General features: G+C 42.3%; 1 protein-coding gene across 6 annotated transcripts in view; it reads right to left on the bottom strand.

Annotated features, from left to right (window-relative positions):
- The window catches only part of BAHCC1 (BAH domain and coiled-coil containing 1), a 270,267-nt gene that overhangs the window by 161,150 nt on the left and 87,878 nt on the right, over positions 1–21,239 (bottom strand). For 3 of the 6 annotated variants that reach the window (XM_068263183.1, XM_068263189.1, XM_068263188.1), the window contains exon 1: positions 20,903–20,992. The exons of 1 other annotated variant lie outside the window; for it this stretch is intronic. The gene's annotated coding sequence lies outside the window, so the exon portion shown is untranslated. Of the gene's footprint in view, positions 1–18,304; positions 18,451–19,591; positions 19,611–20,902; positions 20,993–21,239 lie in introns of those variants that run through there. 2 more of the 6 variants (XM_068263186.1, XM_068263184.1) reach the window with 2 other exon arrangements.

Genomic DNA, 21,239 nt, shown 5'->3' with positions numbered 1-21,239 from the left:
AAAGATCCGTTCCTGCAAAATGCATTCATAGTCTATGAGATCTGCAGATCCTCATACACACCTAGTTTAACATACAATCATCTGCAGATCATCTGCAGATCAGATCCACCAGGATGGATTTTCAGATCTGCAGATGATTGCCAGATATGCAGATGAAGTCTGTTAAACAAGGTGTGTATGAGGATCTGCAGATCTCAGACTATGAATGCATTTTGCAGGAATGGATCTTTTGCAGGAACAGATCTTTTGCAGATAATGATCTGTTGAGTGTGTACGGGCATCTGTGTGTGCAGCATCTTGCAAAGTTTTCTGTCTTATGGGGAGTTCGGCTCCATAGAACAGACTGTGTAGAGTATGGCTCTCATACTACATGGAAGGGGGTAAAATTGGTCTGTGATCTTTCATTTTCCAAAGACTTTTATCTCAAGTGTGTATGAAGCATTAGACTCTGCAGGGGCCCCGGGGAGCACAGTTAAGTTAGGAGGTGATTGGGAAGGAGGGTCAGCAGCCAGCTGAGGGGCCAAGGAGGGAAATTTGGCTGTAACAAAGGGCCCCTAGTGACGCTTTTTGGTTGCAGTGTCTGTTGGGGGGGCCCCAGGCTAATTTTGCCCTGGGGCCCAATTGTTGCTAGAACCGGCCCTGTGTGTTTGCTATGGGATTATATATTGTCCGTTGCAACGAGTCACTGTGAAAGTAGCCCGATGTTGGGAATACACAATGCGTTTTTGCGGTCGATTTGCCATTCGATCGGATTTCGATTCATGTCTCAGCTTTATTTCCCACTTCATTCTCTTATCTTATCAAGTTCCATTCACTTCTATCTGGAATCTAGCAGTAAAACGATCTAAAGTGAGATCGGACATGTCGGGAATTATCTCTTGAACCATCTATTTGCCTCAAAAACGCCCCGTGTATTCCCAGCATTCGGCCCCGTTCACATCTAAAAAGGCAAGCGCTTCCGTTTTGCGCGAGTGATTTTACTGCAATTAGCACCTGAAAAACAACACTGGACACTTCCGCGATTCCAGAGCGATCGCTGTCAGTGCTTTATAAGAGCTGTACCGCAATCTCTCCATAATCGCCCAGAAAATGCTGCACGTAACACGTTTGTGAATGGCGCTAATCGCAAAACGTTCACGCACCAATCACAGCAGTGAGAACACGGCCATAGGATAAAGCATTAGCGCTTTAGTGATTAGCAGAAAGCGCATGCTAATTGCGTAAATGTGAACAGGCCCTTAAAGGGAACCCGACGGGAGAGGGATATGGATGCTGCCATATTTATTTCCTTGGAAATATCAGTTGCCTGGCAGTCCTGCTGATCTTCTGGCATAAGTAGTGTCAGAGTCAAAACCCTGGAACACACTGCCAGGCAATGGTCATTGTTTAGAAGGAAATAGATATGGCAGCCTCCATATCCCAGTCACCTCGTGTTCCCTTTAAACCTTGCACACACACTCAGGGGTCTCAAACTCGCGGCCCGTGGGCCATTTGTGGCCCTCGATACAATATTTTGGTGCCCTCGCCAGCAAAAGCTTCCTTATAGTTCGCTTCAGTGCTCCCAAGTAATCTGCCGCATCCCCGCCGCTAAACGAGGGCTGCAGAGCCCCCAAATCGCCAGGGGGGCAATCCGCTGGCATTTCCTGGAAGGGAGAGAGCTTTCAGCTTCAGCTCTGCCCCTCCTGACGTCAATCGCCGCCCCTCTCTGTGAAGGAAGAGTGAGAGGGGCGGGCAGAGCCGGCGATGCGCCGCAATTCTGAAATTCCTTATACGGCCCAGCCTCATCCTGACTTTGTCTCCTGCGGCCCCCAGGTAAATTGAGTTTGAGACCCCTGCACTAGATAAAACTCTGCCGATAAAGACAGCTGAGAATCTAGCATGTGTACAGCGGCACAGACACCTCATCCAGCGACTAGCCCTAGCGGACTGATTGGGCAGAGCGCCGGCCGACAGCTCTGTCCTCCGCACTCCCTGCAACCTCCGTGTAGCCCAACTCTTGTGGCCGCCCTGTCAGCCCTCTGCCCCCCCCACCCCCGCACAGGAACAGAACAGGTCACTAGCCCTGTCAGCTCTCTGCCCCCCCACCCCCGCACAGGAACAGAACAGGTCACTAGCCTGCTAAATTGTATTTGCTAAGTTCAAAGCAATATAAAATTTGCCTACAAGACAATCCATTTGCATTTCACTAGGCGCCTCTTCTCGCCCCAAACCCCTCCCCCCCCCCCCCTTGTTCAAGGTAGGGATGATCAATGAGATGCAAATATGTTAGAGTTCATCATGCTGGATTATGTACATTTTTATGCAGATTGAAAATGGAACAATCAGGTTCCACTCTGGTTTAGGCCTCTTTCACAGCGGGATGTTAAAGTCGCAGGTTATAAAAACTTATACCACGGACTAACGCACAGCAATACAAAGTCAGTGCGACATTCACAGTGCAACGTGTAGCAATATTTCGAAAGTGCTGCATGCTGTGCGTTTAGCAATAAACTTGCTGTGTTATGCTGGGAATACACGGTTAGATCCGGCGGCTCGATTAGCCGCCAGATAGTCTCCTGCCGCATCCCTGCGGCCGTCCAGATCGATTCCCGCTCGTCCCCGCGGGCGCTTTCTTATCTTCCGCTCGATTTCCACTATTGTCTGCCCATGGGTATCGAGCGGGGAATCGATTCGCGCGGTGATCGGACCTGTCAGAAATTATCAATCGAGCCATCAACGGCTCGATTGATAAGAGAAAATCTATCAGCGTACTCCCAGCATTATGCGTGTTGCACGGGCTCAGTAATTTTTTTTTGTTGTTTTTGTTTTTTTTAAATGTAACGCATGCGCCGTTTTCGTTCCAACAGTATGCGTCGAAAACAGCGCACCAAGAGACAACGCAGTGCAAAATAACGTCCAGTTTCATAACCTACATGCGCTGCGTTAGGGGCACGTTGTGCGACTTTAACGTCGCATCAAACGCAACGTCCCGCTGTGAAAGAGGTCTTAAACTGATTGGGCCAAATACTTTTTTGTTTTTGTTTTAATACTCTAATTCCCTATGAACTAAACAAGCCTCACCCACAGTTTTACAGAGAGCCTTGGCAGTAGCAAGGACTCCTGGGAGCTCAGTCTGGGCAGGAGGAGGGGGGGAGGTGATACTAGCCAGAGATTTCAGAGGCAGGGGGGGGGGGGGGGGGGAGGAGGAGGAGGGGATTCGGGTTTTTTTTTTTTTTCCACAGAAGATGCAGATAAGCTTGTCTGTTTGTAATGTTTACAAACAACATGGCTGCTGTCATTGTATCACAGAAAGGAATAATCATATTCTATTAAAGCTGTTTGCAGCTAGATTTGCTGTGTAAGCTATCTATACTTTAGATAAGAAATATAGACAAGTTACTTGTTATAGTTTTTCATCTCGGATCCGCTTTAACACAACAGGCATGTTACAAACCAGACACATAAACCTGAGAAAAAGGTCACCCTAACTGACCTCTCACGATCGCTTGGGGTGACAGTATGCCCAGCTCAGTGTGCGGAAGCATTGCAGGGTTTTGTTGCACATTCCGTTTCCGTTTGCATTCAGCTTGCAATTGGGCCAATCCAAATGAGGAAACGACTGCATTTGATTGCTCCCTTTCAGGCCGGGTGCAGACATAGCAGAAACGCAAGCGTTGCGTAAAACACTGTTTTATGCAGCATGTTAGTCATTGGACGCAGAAAAAACATTATGCGTCCTGAAATGCTGGTTTTGTTGCATTATATGCAGGAACTCTGCCAAAACGCACATAATGAAAGTCAATGGGAACACTATGGATTGCACTTTGGTTTTTTTATGCGTTTTATAAAAAAAATAAAAATAAAGGTTTCTGAAGTATTTCTGCTTCCTGTTGTCTTCCTAGTGATTTACTTAAATTTGAATATAAAAAACACACAAACCGCTAGTATCTGCGTTAAACGCAAATGCACCAAAAACCCCCAACGACATGAACAGAAAACATGACATAAAAAGCCAATTTTTCACGCTATGTCCTATGTGAACCCAGCCACAAGCGGCACTTAATGCTACTTACAGAATAAGAACCTGTTCAGGCGGGCATTAAAAACAGTCTGTATAGTGGGGTCTCAGGCTCTATTCACACTTGCGTTTTGAAAACGTCAGTAATTTTTGCGGGAGTTTTGCAGGAATGATTTTTCTGCGATTTCACGCGGGGGAAAAAAAAAAAATCACTGAACACTGCGGGGATTTTGGCGCAAACGCGTTTTGCGCTTCTATAGCACTGAAACACGATTGCCTGGAAATCGCCTGAAAATGGTGCAGGCTACGCGTCTGCATTCGGCATTTTTGCCCGTTTTTGTGCGATTTGCGCAAATCGCCCAAGAATGGGCCCATACGGTTTCATTACGCTAGCGCTTTTAAAAAGTGCCAGCGTTTGAACGTTTTGCCGCGATTTCGACAAACTGCTCTAGTGTGAATGGGGCCTTACAATGGCTCACCATGTCCTACATAGTGACATGGCCTTGAGTGTAAACAAAAGAATGTTGCGAAAGGATACCTGGCATCAACTGACCCACCCACCAGCTGAATCCAGGGAGGAGAGGAAGCAAGCTGTTCATCATGACAAGCACATTTGAACTATGAAGCAAGCAAGCTGTCCAGCTCTAGACATTGTTTAGATTCACTTATCCCAATTGCTACTTGAATTCGCATTTTGTTTAAAAGTGGACCTAAACTCAGAACTTCTTCTCTGCTCTAAAAGATACGCAACAACATAACCTTAAAAAAAAAATTCTGTTACAGCTGGTATAAATCCTGCAATAAATCTGCAGTATGTCTACTTCCTGCTTCAAGGAAGCAGACATAGGGTTAGCATCCTGTGTTTTTTATTTATTCCTGAGCTGATGCTGCTGAGAGATCAAATTACAGTTGTGATTAGTCACAGATGGTGGGGATGCGTTGGGGCATGAGTGAAGTTTGGGTGAGAGCTAAGTTAGGGTAAAATTAAAGTTATAAGTGTAAGAAGGTTACATAAGCTCTATGTGGGGTGGACAGCCACCCAATCCGGCAAGTGATCAGAGTTGTGAGCTATCCAATACTAGGTACACACTATGCAATTTCTCGTCAGATCGACAGGGCAAATCGATAATTTCCGACACGCCTCATCTGCTCCTAATCAATAACAGGATTTTGTGTAGTACTGATCTGAAAATTGATCCAGTTATCGATCGGGAGCAGATCGGACATGTCGGAAATGATTGATTAGACCCATCGATCTGATGGGAATTGGCACTGTGTGTACCTAGCATAACTCCTTGTTCCACTTGATCGTGCGATAAGCATTACATTAGTGCAAATATGCGTGCCGGGTTCGTGCAAGACTGAAGTCACACTAGTGACACAGAAAGTCAGCAGCAAACTTCACATTGATGGTAAGAATTGTAGCAAATTATACTGCCTCTAGTATTCACATTGTAGCTGAAACTGCTGCAGTGGCTCCTCATTAGGAAACGCTGTATGGGCGTGTCAGTCGGCTGCAATCTGAGCAATCCAAGGTGTGCAGAGAGAGAAGAATTCTATGTGTCAGATCCTCAAGGCAATATTGGCTCTATACAGCAAACCACTCATACAAGAAAATAGGAACCCAAGGATGTTCTGTACACCAAAGTAAGCAAAATAAACAACAAAAAGAATACTGTTACCATGGTTGCAAAGAAGAGGAATTCAACTCCCTGGCAATTTTATATAAACACTGGCAGATGCAAGCAGAAATGGGAAAACACTTTTTAAGAGAAAAGCAGTTGTATGGCACCCACAAAAGTGGACTGTCCCTTTAAGGTTATTGGGGGTCATTTAAGATGATGCTCTGTTCCAACTCGAGAACTAACAGATGGGATGTCTGGGGGGGGGGGGGGGGGGGATTATTATTTTGTATCCCTTTAAAGGAATATATTTAATAAACATCTGCCTCCTCTACTACCTGCACAGGTTAAAGTGGACCTGAACTCTTGCACAGGACAGAAGGAAAACAGAAATGAATGCACCCTGTATGTATTTAGAGAGATCAGCCTGTCTAATCCCCCTCATCTGCTATTAATTACACCTGTATTTTGATCCCTCAGCTGTATCAGCTCAAGAATCTCAGCAGCCTAGGCAGAGCAGCCAATTTGTAAAACACAGAATGTTAACCCTATGTCTGCTTCCATGAAAGCAGGAAGTAGACAACACTGCAGATTTATTGCAGGATTTGTATCAGCTGTAACAAAGAAAGGTTTTTCTTTAGAGGTTAGTATGCTGTTGCTTATCTTTTAGATCAGAGAGAAAGTTCAGGTCCACTTTAAGTAGTCCACATTAGCAAACGTACCGGTAAGTATTTTTTCTTAACCCATACCAAAGCTGGTCACATGGTCTGTGTGCCCGTTTTCAAACCCTTCTTGGGTAAGTGCACTGGGTGCATTCTTAACACTCTCCCTAACAGACTTGTGGGCTGCTGTATTACTAGATTATCATGAGACAGGTGTAAAGAAAGCAATGTACTTCTAATAAGACACCTCTACAGGAAGTCCAGTGTGCGAACGGGAATACTGTCCTCGGAAAGCAGCCTCATTTAGCACGCCCACTCTAAGCTCTGGTTGCCACTCCATCTGCAAGCAGTAACACTGGACCTATTTAGAGGAGCTCTGGATCTGACAGTCTTAAAGAAATAAAAATAAAGATTTCATAATTTAAGAATAGTATTTCTTAAAGGGACACTATTTAAAAGGGGGGCATTGTGAAAATCAGTTAGCAGAACTGAAAATTCTGCTAATCATATTGATGGAATAGCATAGGATAACCCAGTTTCAAATCAGGATAGTTAATGGACTACATTTTAAATCTCCAAATTTAGCTCTATGGTGGTACTGGTCATGGGGTGTTTGGGTGGGGAGGGGGAAATCATTTTCTAGTACGGACCCAACTTCCTGTCCAGCAGTTCGATGAATGAGCGCCTACCACTGTTGCTTTTTTTGTTGTGTTTTTTGTAACCTTTTACCAAAAATGACCAATAAATTTGCTGTCTGAGTGTGTAAAACAGACGCTACATTCAAAAAACCTCCAGTTTCTGTCTTTTAGGCCTCCTTTCCACGGACCGCTGATAGGCAGTGAAATGCCTCCCAAACTCTCTCAACTGCTCACTGCTGCCTAGTAACTGCTCGTTGCTGCATGATAACTGCTTACTTCTGCCTGGTAACTGCTTGCTGAGCACACAGCTCAACAGTTCGTGGAAAGGAGACCTAACAGACACAGCTGTCAAGGTTATCATCAACTTTCACCTTATGCCATCTTTACGCATTATGTTGAACTTGTAGGAGCTGCGACTTAATTTTCACTGCTGCCCAACCAGTAAGTTAGAACTAGGCCCGCCACTACGGGCTCAGCCATTGACCAAAACATATAAAGGAACTGGTTTGTACAACAAATAGACTACGATGTTAAGCCCAATGTACACGATACAATTCTTTGTGCGATTCCATTACGATACTATTTACGATCCGATTTAATCAAACATGTCCGATCGGGATTCGATTCAATTCGATTTGCCATTGCAAAACAATGGCAAATCGAATCCCGATCGGACATGTCGTATCATGTAGATGGGGCTTTAGACCTATCCCATGAAAGATCCCAGGAGAGATACGACTAAATAAAAATCATAAATACTGCTAGATCATTGCGGAGTGCGAGTACCTGTCCCACACTGTATTGAAGAAAATAAAAAATGATCTTGCTCAGTCAAGAAGAGAGGAAAAAAATTAAACAAAAATACCTAAAAACATGCCATCCCTTTTAATTTTTTTAAAGGATTCCTGTTTAACTTGAGTATTCAACAGACAGCCAGCTGTTTTCTTCAGGACAGCCCAACACTTTTTTTAATTTGTCCCCCCCCCCCCCCCCCCCCCACCCCTTTTCGGGAGCAACTCTTTTCCCGGCTCCTCGAAAAAACAACGATCGTAGTAATCCTACACAGCTTACCGAGGACAAACAAACAACGCAACACTTAGCAATACAAAAACAACAGCAACTACCTACCTACAGAGCACGTGTTTAACAACTTCAGAAATATGAATTGACTAAAGGACTAGGAGAACTAATGGAAGCAGATTACAAAACGAGACTCTTACCATACTACACAAAGCATTATAGGTTATTTTAGCCCATTATGCTACATTATTGTGCACATAAAGACTGCAGAATCCACTGGGCAACTTAATTTTACAACTTTATCTGTAAAATGCTGTGGGCACCAAAAAAAACAAATTAAATTGCCAGTCAGATAAGAAAAAAAAAAAAAAAAAATTTAACCATCCCACTGAAAATGTAGCCTTAGATATGCAACTTGGATTACACCGACTGCTTGTACGTGCAAAATCATTATTTATTCAAAAAGGGCTTTCAAGTAAGTGTATAAAACAAAATATATAATTATAAATTCAAAAAGGGCCAAGTAAGTTTGAATAAAAAGATTTAAAAAAAAAAAAAAGTCCACTTTTTTTTATAGCACCATCATCTACCCAAGAAGCACCATTGATGTGAATACGTACATATATACATATGTACATACATACATACACTTATCCAGCATATAAACACGCACTGCACACAAGCATTACATGAAAGAAAACCCAAAAATGTAATTACTTAGTACAATGCTGGGCATACACGTCTTGTTTTTGCTGCTCGATTGTCCCGCTCGATCGTTTCGCCACTCGATTCGTCAGTCAATTCTCTTATCTTCTGCTCATTTTTCTTATTTCTTTTACCATTCACTGCAATCGAGCGGCGAAGCGATCGGGTGGGAGATCGGACATGTCGGAAAATATCTATCTAAAATATCTATCGAGCCATCTTAATGGCTCAAAAACACACCATAAAAGTAAGAAGACCGTGCCATCAATTCTTCTATCCAGCTGTATAAGATCAACAACACTGCCCATATACTTCTGTTCTGCAGGTGTGAGGGCAATGCCAGTCTGCAAATAGAACTTGTTCAAACATAAATATTAACCACACATGAATATCTCACAACCGTTTGGAAACTATACACCATTAAAGTGTGCTAGGCAAAGTGTGAGCTCTTCAGAGCAGGATTCTAAGTGGCCCTTAGTTCACTTTTTTGTCAACGTTTTCTCCTAGGTGATCATTTAAAACTTGTTAATAAAATGCCCTTTAAACCATCAGTAACGACCGACTTTTTAGTACTTTTTCAATTGCAAATTGCTGAAAAGTTATTCTAAATTGAAGATGAGCAATTATCTCTTAGGCGAAAACTCAGGAGAAAACGTTAATTACATATGGCCCCTTGGCCCAGTACCCTTTTCTCCAACAAGATAATTTTTCATCTTATGTGTAAAGAATCTTTTCAGCACTCTGCAATTAAAAAAGTACCAAAAAGTAGTTGGAAAATTACTGCCAAAATTATCCCTAGGATTTTCTTGCTTGCTGATGGCTTGAAAAAAAATTGTCAAACTGTGAAATGATCACCTAGGCTAAAAACTTAGGAGAAAAGGTGATTTGCATAAAGGTCCAGATCAATAAAATGCTTTTTAGAGTGCAACTGTCGGGCATAAAATCAATTCTTTATTTTTATCTGGTAAACAAGTAATAAGGATGCTAACCAGGCAATCCAGAAGTTAAAATCACTATTACTTTTCTTGCTTATAAATGATCATTCCTCAGTTTACCTGACTCTTATTTGGTACGTTGCCGCACAAAGGAAGTTGCAGGGCATGCTGGGTAGTCCTTTTTTGCTTCTGCACATTAGTTAAGTCTGAGGGGAAATAAAGAAGCAAAAAAAGGACAACCCAGCATGCCCTGCAACTTCCTTTGTGCGGCAACGTACCAAATAAGAGTCAGGTAAACTGGGGAATGATCATTTATAAACAAGAAAAGTAATAGAGATTTTAACTTTTGGATTGCCTGGTTGGCATCCTTATTACTTGTTTACCAGATACAAATAGAGAATTGATTTTTTATTTTATGCCCGACAGTTACTCTTTAAGCCACCAGCAGGCAAGAAAATACTCCGATAATTGACAGTACTTTTTCCACCTACTTTTGCTTCTTTTTGTTTTTTTACTTGCAGGGTGTTGAAAAGTTAATTTGAAAACAGAAGATGAGAATTATCTCTTTGGAGAACGCAAAGAATAAAAGGTCTGTGGCCCATAAACAAGTCACTTTTCCTACCAGGTGTTCTCCTAAGAAATATTTTCACACCTTGTCAATAAAGTAAGAAAGAAAATGTTCAAAATATTTTTGATAGCACTTTTCGCCTACATTTTGGTTTTTTTTTTTTCAATCGTAAAGTGCTGAACAATTATTTTAAATATTAGAAAGAAAATTATCTCCTAGGAGAAAAGGTTACCGTGATTGCAAATGATGGGCCAGCGTTTCACACTACAGTATGTAGCTATACTATACAGCTCTTGATGTGGTGCTTTAAATTAGGATATACATGACAGATACCGTACTTTTGTAATAAGGTTTTCTTATACATGCAAACAAGCCAAAAATTCAGCATGTTGAATTTGTAGATACCGTAATAACCTTTTGCATTAATAACAAAAAAAAAAAATATAGCAAAAAATAACAGTTGAATGAATTTAACTTCTCGAGACCTTGTCAGGCATACATTTTTTTGCAGTTGTAAAATTTGGATGCATTGCCGCCCTGCCCCCCTGGGAATTGCCCTGGCCTGGAATAATTTACAAATGTCTGTGTACACAGATATTTATACTAATCTATCAAAACACGAGATATTTCCAAAAATGCATGTTCCCACAGTCACATTGTGATACCCGTCCGCTGTTGTGTCTGTCAGGTGTCACAGTGTCAGTACAGGGTGATCTAGTTATACTGCAGTACAATATGGACCCGACACTACACCCCAATGCCCCCCCCCCCCTCTCAAACCCTGGTTTTACATACTCAAAGAATGAAAGATGGGACCTCGCTGGGCAATGGCCTTGCTCTTCCCTCATTTCATCTGCTTCACTCTTCATACATCATCTTGTAAAGTGATGCACAGGGAAAGGCCCCCCAAAAAGAAGGGGGGGGGGGGGAGTGAATCCCATGCGAGCATATGTGAAATATTCTGAATATAGCACAGAGCTGAATTGTTTGCCATCCCAGCTCTTACTTATGTGTTATTTCACCATGAAGGCCTCATCGCCAGGGAGGGTGGAACAATTTCTGCCCTGTTAGGAGGGCAATATCTTAGGGACCGGGCCTCCAGCCTCTCCCGTAACCTGGGAGCGCAGCTGCCCTCCTGCCTCTGATAGGCTGCCTCACTGACTGTGGGACCGCAGCACAAGCACCTCTGGGACCGCACAGCTGTTTTCAATCCTCACTCTGATAATCTTAGGCCTTGCATCACAGCGAGCGCAATGGGAAAGTGCAGGCTGTATAAAGAGACTGTGAGGCCTGTCTGTGGAGGCCTGGATATCACATTGGGGAAAAATTCAAATTACCCATATATAATATAGAAAGAGTGTAAATCCACGTGTGTGTGTGTGTGTGTGTGTGTGTGTGTGTGTGTGTGTGTGTGTGTGTGTGTGTGTGTGTGTGTGTGTGTGTGTGTGTGTGTGTGCGTGCGTGCGTGCGTGCGTGCGTGCGTGCGTGCGTGCGTGCGTGCGTGCGTGCGTGCGTGCGTGCCATCTTCTGCAGCACTTTACAGAGTACATAGTCATGTCACTGACTGTCCTCAGAGATGCTCACAATCTAATCCTACCATAGTCATAGTCTATTTTCCTGCCGTATTATTATGTATTTATATAGCACTGACATCCATCTTCTGTAGCACATTACAGAGTACAGTCATGTCACTGACTGTCCTCAGAGGAGCTCACACTCTAATCCTATCATAGCCGTAGTCTTAATGCCCTTATTACCTAAGACGAAATAAATCACCAAAATATGCCAGCAAGCCTATCGTTCTTTCCAGAATTGACCATAAACTATTGCACAGGTGAGATTGTGAGCTCTAAGGGACAATTGTTCAATGAACTAAGCAAAGCTATAATAAGTGTGTGTATTTCTCACCATGGACCATTATTGGGAGGAAGCAACTGAAAATTTGTATACAGGCAGAGGTGACATCAGCAAATTTACAAAATTTCCCTTTAAAAAATATCTAACAGCGTGCGATAAAAACTGACAACAGTTTAACGAACACGAAAAAAAAAAAAATCTAACTAGGGGCATTTTCTAACATCTGTCTACAAAAAGAACAGTGAATCAGTGAACAGTGGAAGCAGTTGACTCAACATTTTATTATCTGGACAAAGTTACGAATACAATATATACCCAAAAATATGACGAGAGGAAAAAAAAATTCAAATGACTAAACTGTGTACCAAAAATAATAAAAAATAAATAAATATATAACATATTTAAGTGTACATAGCAGATGCTCAGACACCCTCATACACAGCACACTAGCAGGGAGTATCGGACCCAGGCAGCCTGACAAGTCTGTCCATTCTCTCCGAGATTTTACAATATTTCCTGTGGGTGCCTGGGTGGACGGGTTTCCCAAATCCATATTAATGTCCGTCCATCTCTCGTCTTACTCACACTTCCATAGAACTGTACACACATACGATCATACATTTACACACACCTTGCTGGTCAGCGCATTTAAGCCCTTAACCATATTTTTGATAATGTCCAAACATTTCTGGAACCAGAGCTATCTGTACTTGCCATGAAGACCACACAGGGTGATATCTTCTGACCTGTTCCTCAGACTATAATATTAACACCCCTCCCTCTAGATTGTACGCCTTTGGCAGGGCCCTCTCCCCATGTGTATCATACTCGATTGTACAGTCCACCAAAAATAATGTGAACGTGTATTATTATTATTGGCACTACCACTCCAGTGTATGATCTGGCATTGTATTACTACCGGTTTTGTCTTATTGCATATTACCTGTATTGTGTTGTCTGTCATCTTATGTACCAGCGCTGAGCAATTTGTTGGCGCTATGTAAATTCACTAAAATAATAATAACCAGGGGATGAAACAAGATATGCAAGTGAGGAAAGCAGAAATTTGGGGTTTCTGGCCTCTCTTAAAATTGTTAGAATGAGTATATATATATATATATATATATATATATATATATATATATATATATATATATATATATATATATATATATATATATATATATATATATATAAAAAAAAAATTTTTAAATGCACACTTTAGGACTATTAGATTTATATAATAGTGACATCTTCAGCAGCATTTTATGGAGTACATACATAGTCCTGTTACTGACTGTCCTCAGAGGAGCTCACAATCTAATCGCACCATAGTCATAGTCTAATGTCCTACCATATTATTATTATTATTATTATTATTATGGATTTATACAGCGCTGACATCTTCTGCAGCACAATACAGAGTACATAGTCATGTCACTGACTGGAGAGCTCATAATCTAAACTTTTGTTGTACATAAGGGATTTTTCTTCCTTACAAAGAGAAGGGCAGAGAAGGGGAGGGGAGTGTTATCAATGTGGGAGGAAATGAGAATGCCCAGGGGAACCCCAAACGAATGCAAAAAAAAAACCATACAAACTCCATGCATATGGTGCCCTTACCCACATCTGCAAAGAGATCGATGACTGCTATGCCACCGTGATGCCTGGATAGGATGTGATATAGACTGTAAGCTTATATGGGCCCTTATTACAACTGTATGTTATCTACATTTCTGTCACTAGTGCATGGACCTTGCAAGAATCATTTATCAATACAATAAAAAACAACTTATAAATTCACCCTTATAAATCACCAATCTGTTACAGAAAGTGGTTAGCAGGAGAGGTTTCAGACAACACAAGAGTGTACTACAGTACCCTGGCCCAAAGAGCTCACAATCTATACGCCATATGCACAACCCTTAACTGATGCATCATGTATGTATGAATTCTGGGAAGGAATGTACGGCCACGTAAAACACACACAAAACAACCAACAAAATGTCTCACGTACCACTGACACCTATGTAATAGCAGCCCCCACTCATGCAAAGAGCTTGCAATCTAAATCACAGGCCTCACCGACGTATCATTTCCACAGTCTGTGTGAATAGTAAAAGTCATGGCTGTACAAACACACACACATGCACAGGCCTATCCGTTATCCCTCTGCGCCCCAGACACCCAATAACCCATCACATGCATTGATTGGACAGCACTGACAGACACGCAAGGCGGAGGAGACAATAGCATTTTATCAGTATACAGACGTGTATACACTATTATTATTATCTCTAATGTCACTCTCTGTATTATTCTATGGGAAACCGTGACATAATTACACCAGCCCCCCCCCCCCCCCCCCCCCCCAGCAGGCAGTCAGGGATCACAGTAATATCACATGCTATAGCATAGCTCGTATCAGTTCTGTATGCCTTGTCCCCTGTACGGCTGGAGGTGTGATGTGCGGAGACCCCGTGTAGGGAGGCAGTGCGGTGTCAGATAGCAGAACTGACGCGTCCTGGCGCGCCGAAACGCATCTCCTACACCAATGTAGTGCTTAAGATGCCCTGGCAGTTTATTATAGATCTCATTGTGACGACAGACAATCACCTCTAGGCACTAAACAGCGACCATGGGATAATAATTACCTATAGAACACCATTATTAAATAAAAATGTGTAAAAATTAGGAATGAAAAGAAACGATGCCAGGCCTTGTTTTATCATCACCCTGTTTTGCTGCGTATAGCTGTAGATCTGGCTCTAATTTTACCACCAGACTAGTGATAACTAATCAATGATGTAAGGGGAAAAAAAAAAAAAAAGGGATCATCGTCTACCTGAACGAGGCTACCGTCTACCATCTACCGTCTGTACAATTGAATAGGATTAGGACGATCGCCCCATCCCCCAGTGAATGACAGGGCCTCCTGTCGCCTTTTGCGAGGCACACCTTGTACCCATCAATTTCATAAAGTATTGGAAAAATTGGGCGATCAGGACGCACAGATCTGCCCCAATACACTGCAGGATGTATAGATTGTCACCTAAACCTGGTGTTTAAAAAAACAAAACAAAAAAAAACAAATGGAATTGAAGTACAATAGAAAAAAAAAATAATAAATAAAATCTAATGACCTCAGACATATGGTCTCATCTCATACTGTCTTCCACAGTCCATATCTATAACAAATAGGTGAAAATGTCTAAACATTTTTTTTCCAGTGCCCATTATAATACATTGACCATTTATCAATTATGCGCAGATAAGAACAACGTGTGAGAGTGAGTGAGTGAGTGTGAGAGTGAGTGAGTGAGTGAGGGTGTGTGAGTGTGAGAGTGAGTGTGTGTGAGTGTTCACGTAATGTATTTATTTTGTCCAGAAGCTCTGAAATTTCCAGGTATGATTCAAGAGTGGATTGAGTAAATAAAATACAGTATATTAACCATTATTTTTTGCATCAGACAGGCCAGCATTCAAAGTCAGGAGCAGAATTCTGACGACTGGACTGCATTGTGGGGGTACCCTACCCCCCCCCCCCCCCCCCAGCCGGGTCACACACACCCTGGAGGTTGGATGGGGTACACAGAGACAGACAATGGGGGGAGTGCATTGATGACAGTCAGGGGGTCACAATGGGTGATGCCATCAACTGGTCAGCATTGGGGTACTTTAGTCTTATTATTATTATTATTATTATTATTATTATTATTATTATTATTATTATTATTATTATATAGGTTGAAGCTTATATGATTCGGGAGAAAAAAAATAAATAAATAAAATGAGTAAAATGAGAGAGGGAAAAAAAAAAAATAAAATAAAAAAAAAATAAAAAAAAGGGAGAAAATCTTGAATGTTGTGGGTCACATTTGCCAATTCTCTGCCAGTTATCAGAAGTGGCACTGACTCCCCACAGCCCACTCTGTGACACAAGGGGGCATCCTGATCATGTCCCCCTGTCTGTGGCAAGGGGGGAGGGGGGCGATCCTGTCCCTCTGGCTTAGGCACAAGGTGGTACCCTAATCCTATCCCCCATGAGAGGGGACCCTCATCTCTTCTCTGTGACAGTGGCACAGGGGGCACCCTACTCCTGCCCCCCCAGTCATCATGCCAGGAAAGCAGACGCTGTAGGAGTGGGGGCTGATATAAAGTGACACATCACTGTCAGGCCAGGGTCTCCGCAGGATCAGCGCACACACCTGGATGAATAGATCATATGGGGGGGGGACCCCCAAACTGGGAAGACAAGATTACCAGCCAGCACAGCACCGGGCATATAATATTAATATATTCCATTCATCATCTAACCAACTGAGGCTGCCTGAAATACACAGAGCTCTCAGGGATTTTATCTTCCACCCACTTTTCCAACTTAATATCCTAATTTTAGGATATATATATATATATATATATATATATATATATATATATATATATATATATATATATATATATATATATATATATATATATGTTATTATTGTATACATGTGGACATAGATGCACTATCAGGCAGTGGGATGAGTATCTGATCTGCTGTATGTTGGTGGGGCTGATGGATTTTGCGTTTAATTTTAGCACGGGTGAAATGAGTATATTGAAGACAGTCTGACAATGTGACTTATTGGAGGAGACAGAGAGAGACACAGAGGGAGGTGAACAGAAAATAATCAGTTTCCCCCCTTTGTTTTACAAATGGAATCCCCCCTCCCCAGTCTCTTATCTTAATCCATTGTATTCTAGTTGTTTTCTTAAATCCCCCCCCCCCCCCCTTCTCTGTGCAATTACTGAATATCGACCCCCCACCCCCATCAACAGAAGCACCGCAGGGGGTGGGGGTGCACCGGGAAAATGCGCAGGGGTTGCGGTACCGGGATCATGCGGGGAGAGGGGACACGGTCCCAGCTGCCACTCAGCACAACATGCCAATGGGAAAAAGAAGCATGTCCCATACAGGCCAGATTGACGCAAATTCTAGAGATGCGTCCACCAAAAAATCCCAATCTCGCAACAGAATAAAATAAATTACCAAATGAACACTGTCCTTGAATGAAGTAAAGTGCCACACTTAATAAAGATAAAGAGATTAACATTTAAATACCTGTTCTACATAAAGTACATCCAACCGATCAAGGAACTGGCCCACAGAGCTAACAATCTCATCTGCACCAATGTATCTATCTCTATATATTAAACTGTACCACGTACTTTTTAAAATACACGTGTTAAAAAGAGGCGGAATGCAAGTTTCTGAGGAGGTGATACCACATCGCAGATACGATATTAGGCCACAGTCTCGGACTAGCATAAAGATTCAGGGCTCACATTCCCTATACTATACAGATTGCAAACACAGCCTCTTTTCACCTACCTACTATAGGAGAAATATATATATATATATATATATATATATATATATATATATATATATATATATATATATATATATATATATATATATATATATATATATATATATATATATATATATATATATATATATATATATATATATATATATATATATATATATATATATATTTTTTTTTATTATGCATTTTGCCTTTTGATTCCTGCCTATAAGCCACAGCTCATAATGCCATTTGAATATGGACAGCGTCCTAAAGAAATAAAAAAAAAATATAGGGGTCCCACCGATTTTTGTATAATGTGTGTAAATTGAGCCATCTTATTTTGCTTACAGAGAGAAAGTGATTAAGAAAAATATCTGACCATGTAGGGTCGATTAACTTAGACTATAAAAAAAAACAAATAAAAGAAAGAAAAAAAATTAAAGCACATATAAGTGGAGGAGAAAAAAAAACTAGAATCTCATATTTAACCTCTAGCTATAGAAAACTCGGCTCCCAGCCATGCGTCTGTATATACACAGCACAATGTATGGCAAACCCCGATATAGTAAACTACTGTACTGACAAACCTAGTTGGTTAGATCTCTTGGCGTTCAACAAAAGATAGATGGACAGAGCAAAAGATACACACGTAAATAAATATACATATGCCACATATAACTTGCATGCGTCGACTAGTGATAGTATAAAAAAATAACAAAAACCTACATCACAAGGCGTTTAGATATAGATGAATAGAGAAGAAAGACAAGAGGTCCTGTCTGTACAATGAGTGGCCGAGGCTCGGGGCAGCTCGGGGGAGGCAGCCAGTTCTGGCCGAGCCATTTGCTTTGGAATTTAACACAAGGCCACAGAATTCCCCGCTGAAGTATCACTTTGCACAAGGCAGGAGCCCTAAACTGCAGCTCAATTTACTGACCTGTAGATTGACGATGAGCAGATTGTGCTAATTACCAGATATTTCTCCAACATTATTCTTATTGCGTTACTCCTCAGCCTCGGAAGGCAAGATGTACAGAGACAGGGGGAAAGAAATGCAAAAATACCCCCAAACTGGCGTTGGAAATGACCAGGCTGGCTGGAGAACACTACCCTGGGAGGATGGGGCTTCCAGGAGAAGATGGGAGATGAGAAACGTGGGTCCTTCTCGCAGCAGAGTGTGGGACGGCCAGATCCTGCGTCCCATAGCAGGTCGGGAGCCGAGGGACTAGCAGAGACAAGGTCCAAGACTAGCTGAGGCGAAATCCAAGACTAATTAGGAGAAATATGGCAGACCAGGCAAGGTTCAAAGCTTGGCAGTCCATAGATAATTAAACCAGGTCCAAGAGGGGGGCAATCAGTGAAGGTCCAAGATGGACGTGCAGACAAGATCCAGAAAGAAAGCAGTCAAGGTCCAAGGTGTGGGAATCAAGGTCCAGATATGAGCAAAGCCAGATAATCAAGGTCCAACCACACAGCTCGGCCAGACAAGGTCCAGTTTTATTGGGGTAGTCAAGCAAGACCCAGATTTAGATCCTGGACAGAAAGCCAAGGTCCATCACTGACAATCAATCCTCTCAGATCCAGGTCTCCTCTGTGCTGCTATTATTGAAGCCCAGCTCTCTCCAGAATTGTAAAAAAGAGGAAAAATATACACCAACAAAAGGGGAAGACAATAAATAGTAATGTGTTTACTCTCCAGAACCTCCTTTGTGGTTGACCAGACAGTCCTTTGCCCTAGGCAAGAGCCTACAAGTCAAGTCCTCCTCCAGTATCACCGATCTGGACCCACAAGAACCCCAGAACATCCAAATCCCCAGAAACGAAGACCTTCTCCAGCGAGGAGGCCCAGAATCCAGTCCTTCCTTCCATGGATGCCACGTCCTACTACTCCACAAAGATATCCAATATGGGGCCGTCGAGTCCTCGTAGCATCGTAATTAAAGAAAAATATACCATTCCCCTATAAGCTCTGAATTTCACGTATGGCCAAATGGTGTTTCCATTGATTGGTGAAGAATTGTAGAGGGCAGAAAAAACTGCATATAGTCACATACACAAGGTAAAAAGGGCTATGCGGATGTATAAAATATCTGAACACACATATACATACATACAACAAACATTATATATGTACTCACACACTGCCAGTTAGGTACAAAGTGCCCACGTCATTATATATATATATTACAATATGCATAGCTTATTATTATTATTATCCACATACCACAGACTCCTGGCTTTGCCCCTTCTTGCATCCCCTCCATCCAGTGCACCCCTCACACTGCACAGAATATTTGTATTCCATGTAAAAGTATTTATTTCCATATCACTGTATTGTTTGCCATAAGGCTGTACTATTCGGATGGGAATTGCATTACACAGGCACACAATTGGGGAGGGTGAGGTGAGTGTGTGTTGTGTGGAAGGGGAGGGGGGTCCTACACGAAGCCCCCCCTGATTCTTATTAAAAGCAAGCACCCACCTTAGTAAAGAGAGGAAAAAAACAGAGCAGAACGGTAGAAAATAGGGCTGGATTTTTTTTCCTTCTTTGATCTAAAACACTATTTTAACACAACACGCCCCCATCCTGTCTCCCCCAAGATCACAGCTCCACCGTCTTCTTAAAATGTCTTTTTTTTCTTCCTTGAATAATAAAACTCGATTTTCTTCCTAAAGAAAATCTTTAGGTCCTATTTGCACAAAGAATCCGTAGATAGAGGTTAAAAACGCTTGAGAATAGTCTGGCTACACCTGTACGATCCTTGTATCCAGTGTGTAAAAATAGAGCGTCTTTATTTGTAAACATTCTAAAAATCGAACGTTGGGCTCCACAAAATGTAACAATTTCGTTTCCTGCCTCGCCAGCAGCTTCCAGCAGCTATTTCCAGTCTATAGTCTTTTTTTTATTCTCAATTTTTAGCGCCTGTGCTATAAATGATAACGACTATTTCCAGCCTATACTGTACGTAGATCCAGTCCTTAATAATATTTCCCAGCCGATCCCTTTGTGGCTTCCTATTAATATTGACACTGCGCTCCCCTCTCACAGGTTTTCCCCTTTCTTGAAATAAATTAAAACAACATTTTCCCCTTTGTATTATTTGTAATTTAGTATAAAATCATAATTTGAATTTTTATGCATTTCTTAAAAAATGTAAAATGTTTTTTTGTGTGTGCTGTAAAAATACCTAAAATGTGTTTTCTTTATTTTTGTCTTTTACAGTTATTTCTGGCCTGATCTATTTAATTTGGACCCCCAAATCTGACTTGATCGCTGGATCCGGATTGATCAGATCAAAACAATGAGATCAGATTGATCTTAAATTAAAATACGATGGTGAAAAAAAAATGCGTGGTATTTAATTTTTAATGATGGTTAATAGAATGTAAATAATAATAATACAATATAAAACATTCCAGGTGGGTCTGTGTGTCCCGGAGGGGGGTGTGCTGGAATTTGGGGGGGTTGGAGATGCGGGCAGCCGCAGTGGGGGATCCGGGGCGCGGGGCTCGCTGGGCAGCGCGGCGTACTTACTGTGATGAGCGCGGTGGGTGCAGGGGGCTCGGCGCAGTGCTCTCCCCGGGCTCTGCATGCAGTGACTGGACTGGGCGCTTCCGGCCTGAGCCTCTCTGCAGCCCCCCCCTCCCCCTTCTTCAGCTGCCCCCCTCTCCCGCATACTAATGAGCCGCTGCCAGTCAGCCAGGCCCGCTCCGAGAGCTGATTGGCCGCCGCGCGGGGAGCTCGTGCCGTTCTCCTGGCGTAAACAGGCGCCGCCATTGGTGGACGCCGCGGCCCCGACCCGTCAATCATCGGCCGGGGAGGGCGGGAGCTGCCAATCATCGGGGAGGAAGGAGGGGCCGCAGCTGCCAAT

The sequence above is a fragment of the Hyperolius riggenbachi genome, chromosome 12, assembly GCF_040937935.1.
Source record: "Hyperolius riggenbachi isolate aHypRig1 chromosome 12, aHypRig1.pri, whole genome shotgun sequence".
Taxonomy (NCBI): Eukaryota; Metazoa; Chordata; class Amphibia; order Anura; family Hyperoliidae; genus Hyperolius; species Hyperolius riggenbachi.
The sequence above is the reverse complement of the archived record's forward strand: the minus strand, read 5'-3'. Positions and strand labels throughout refer to the sequence as shown.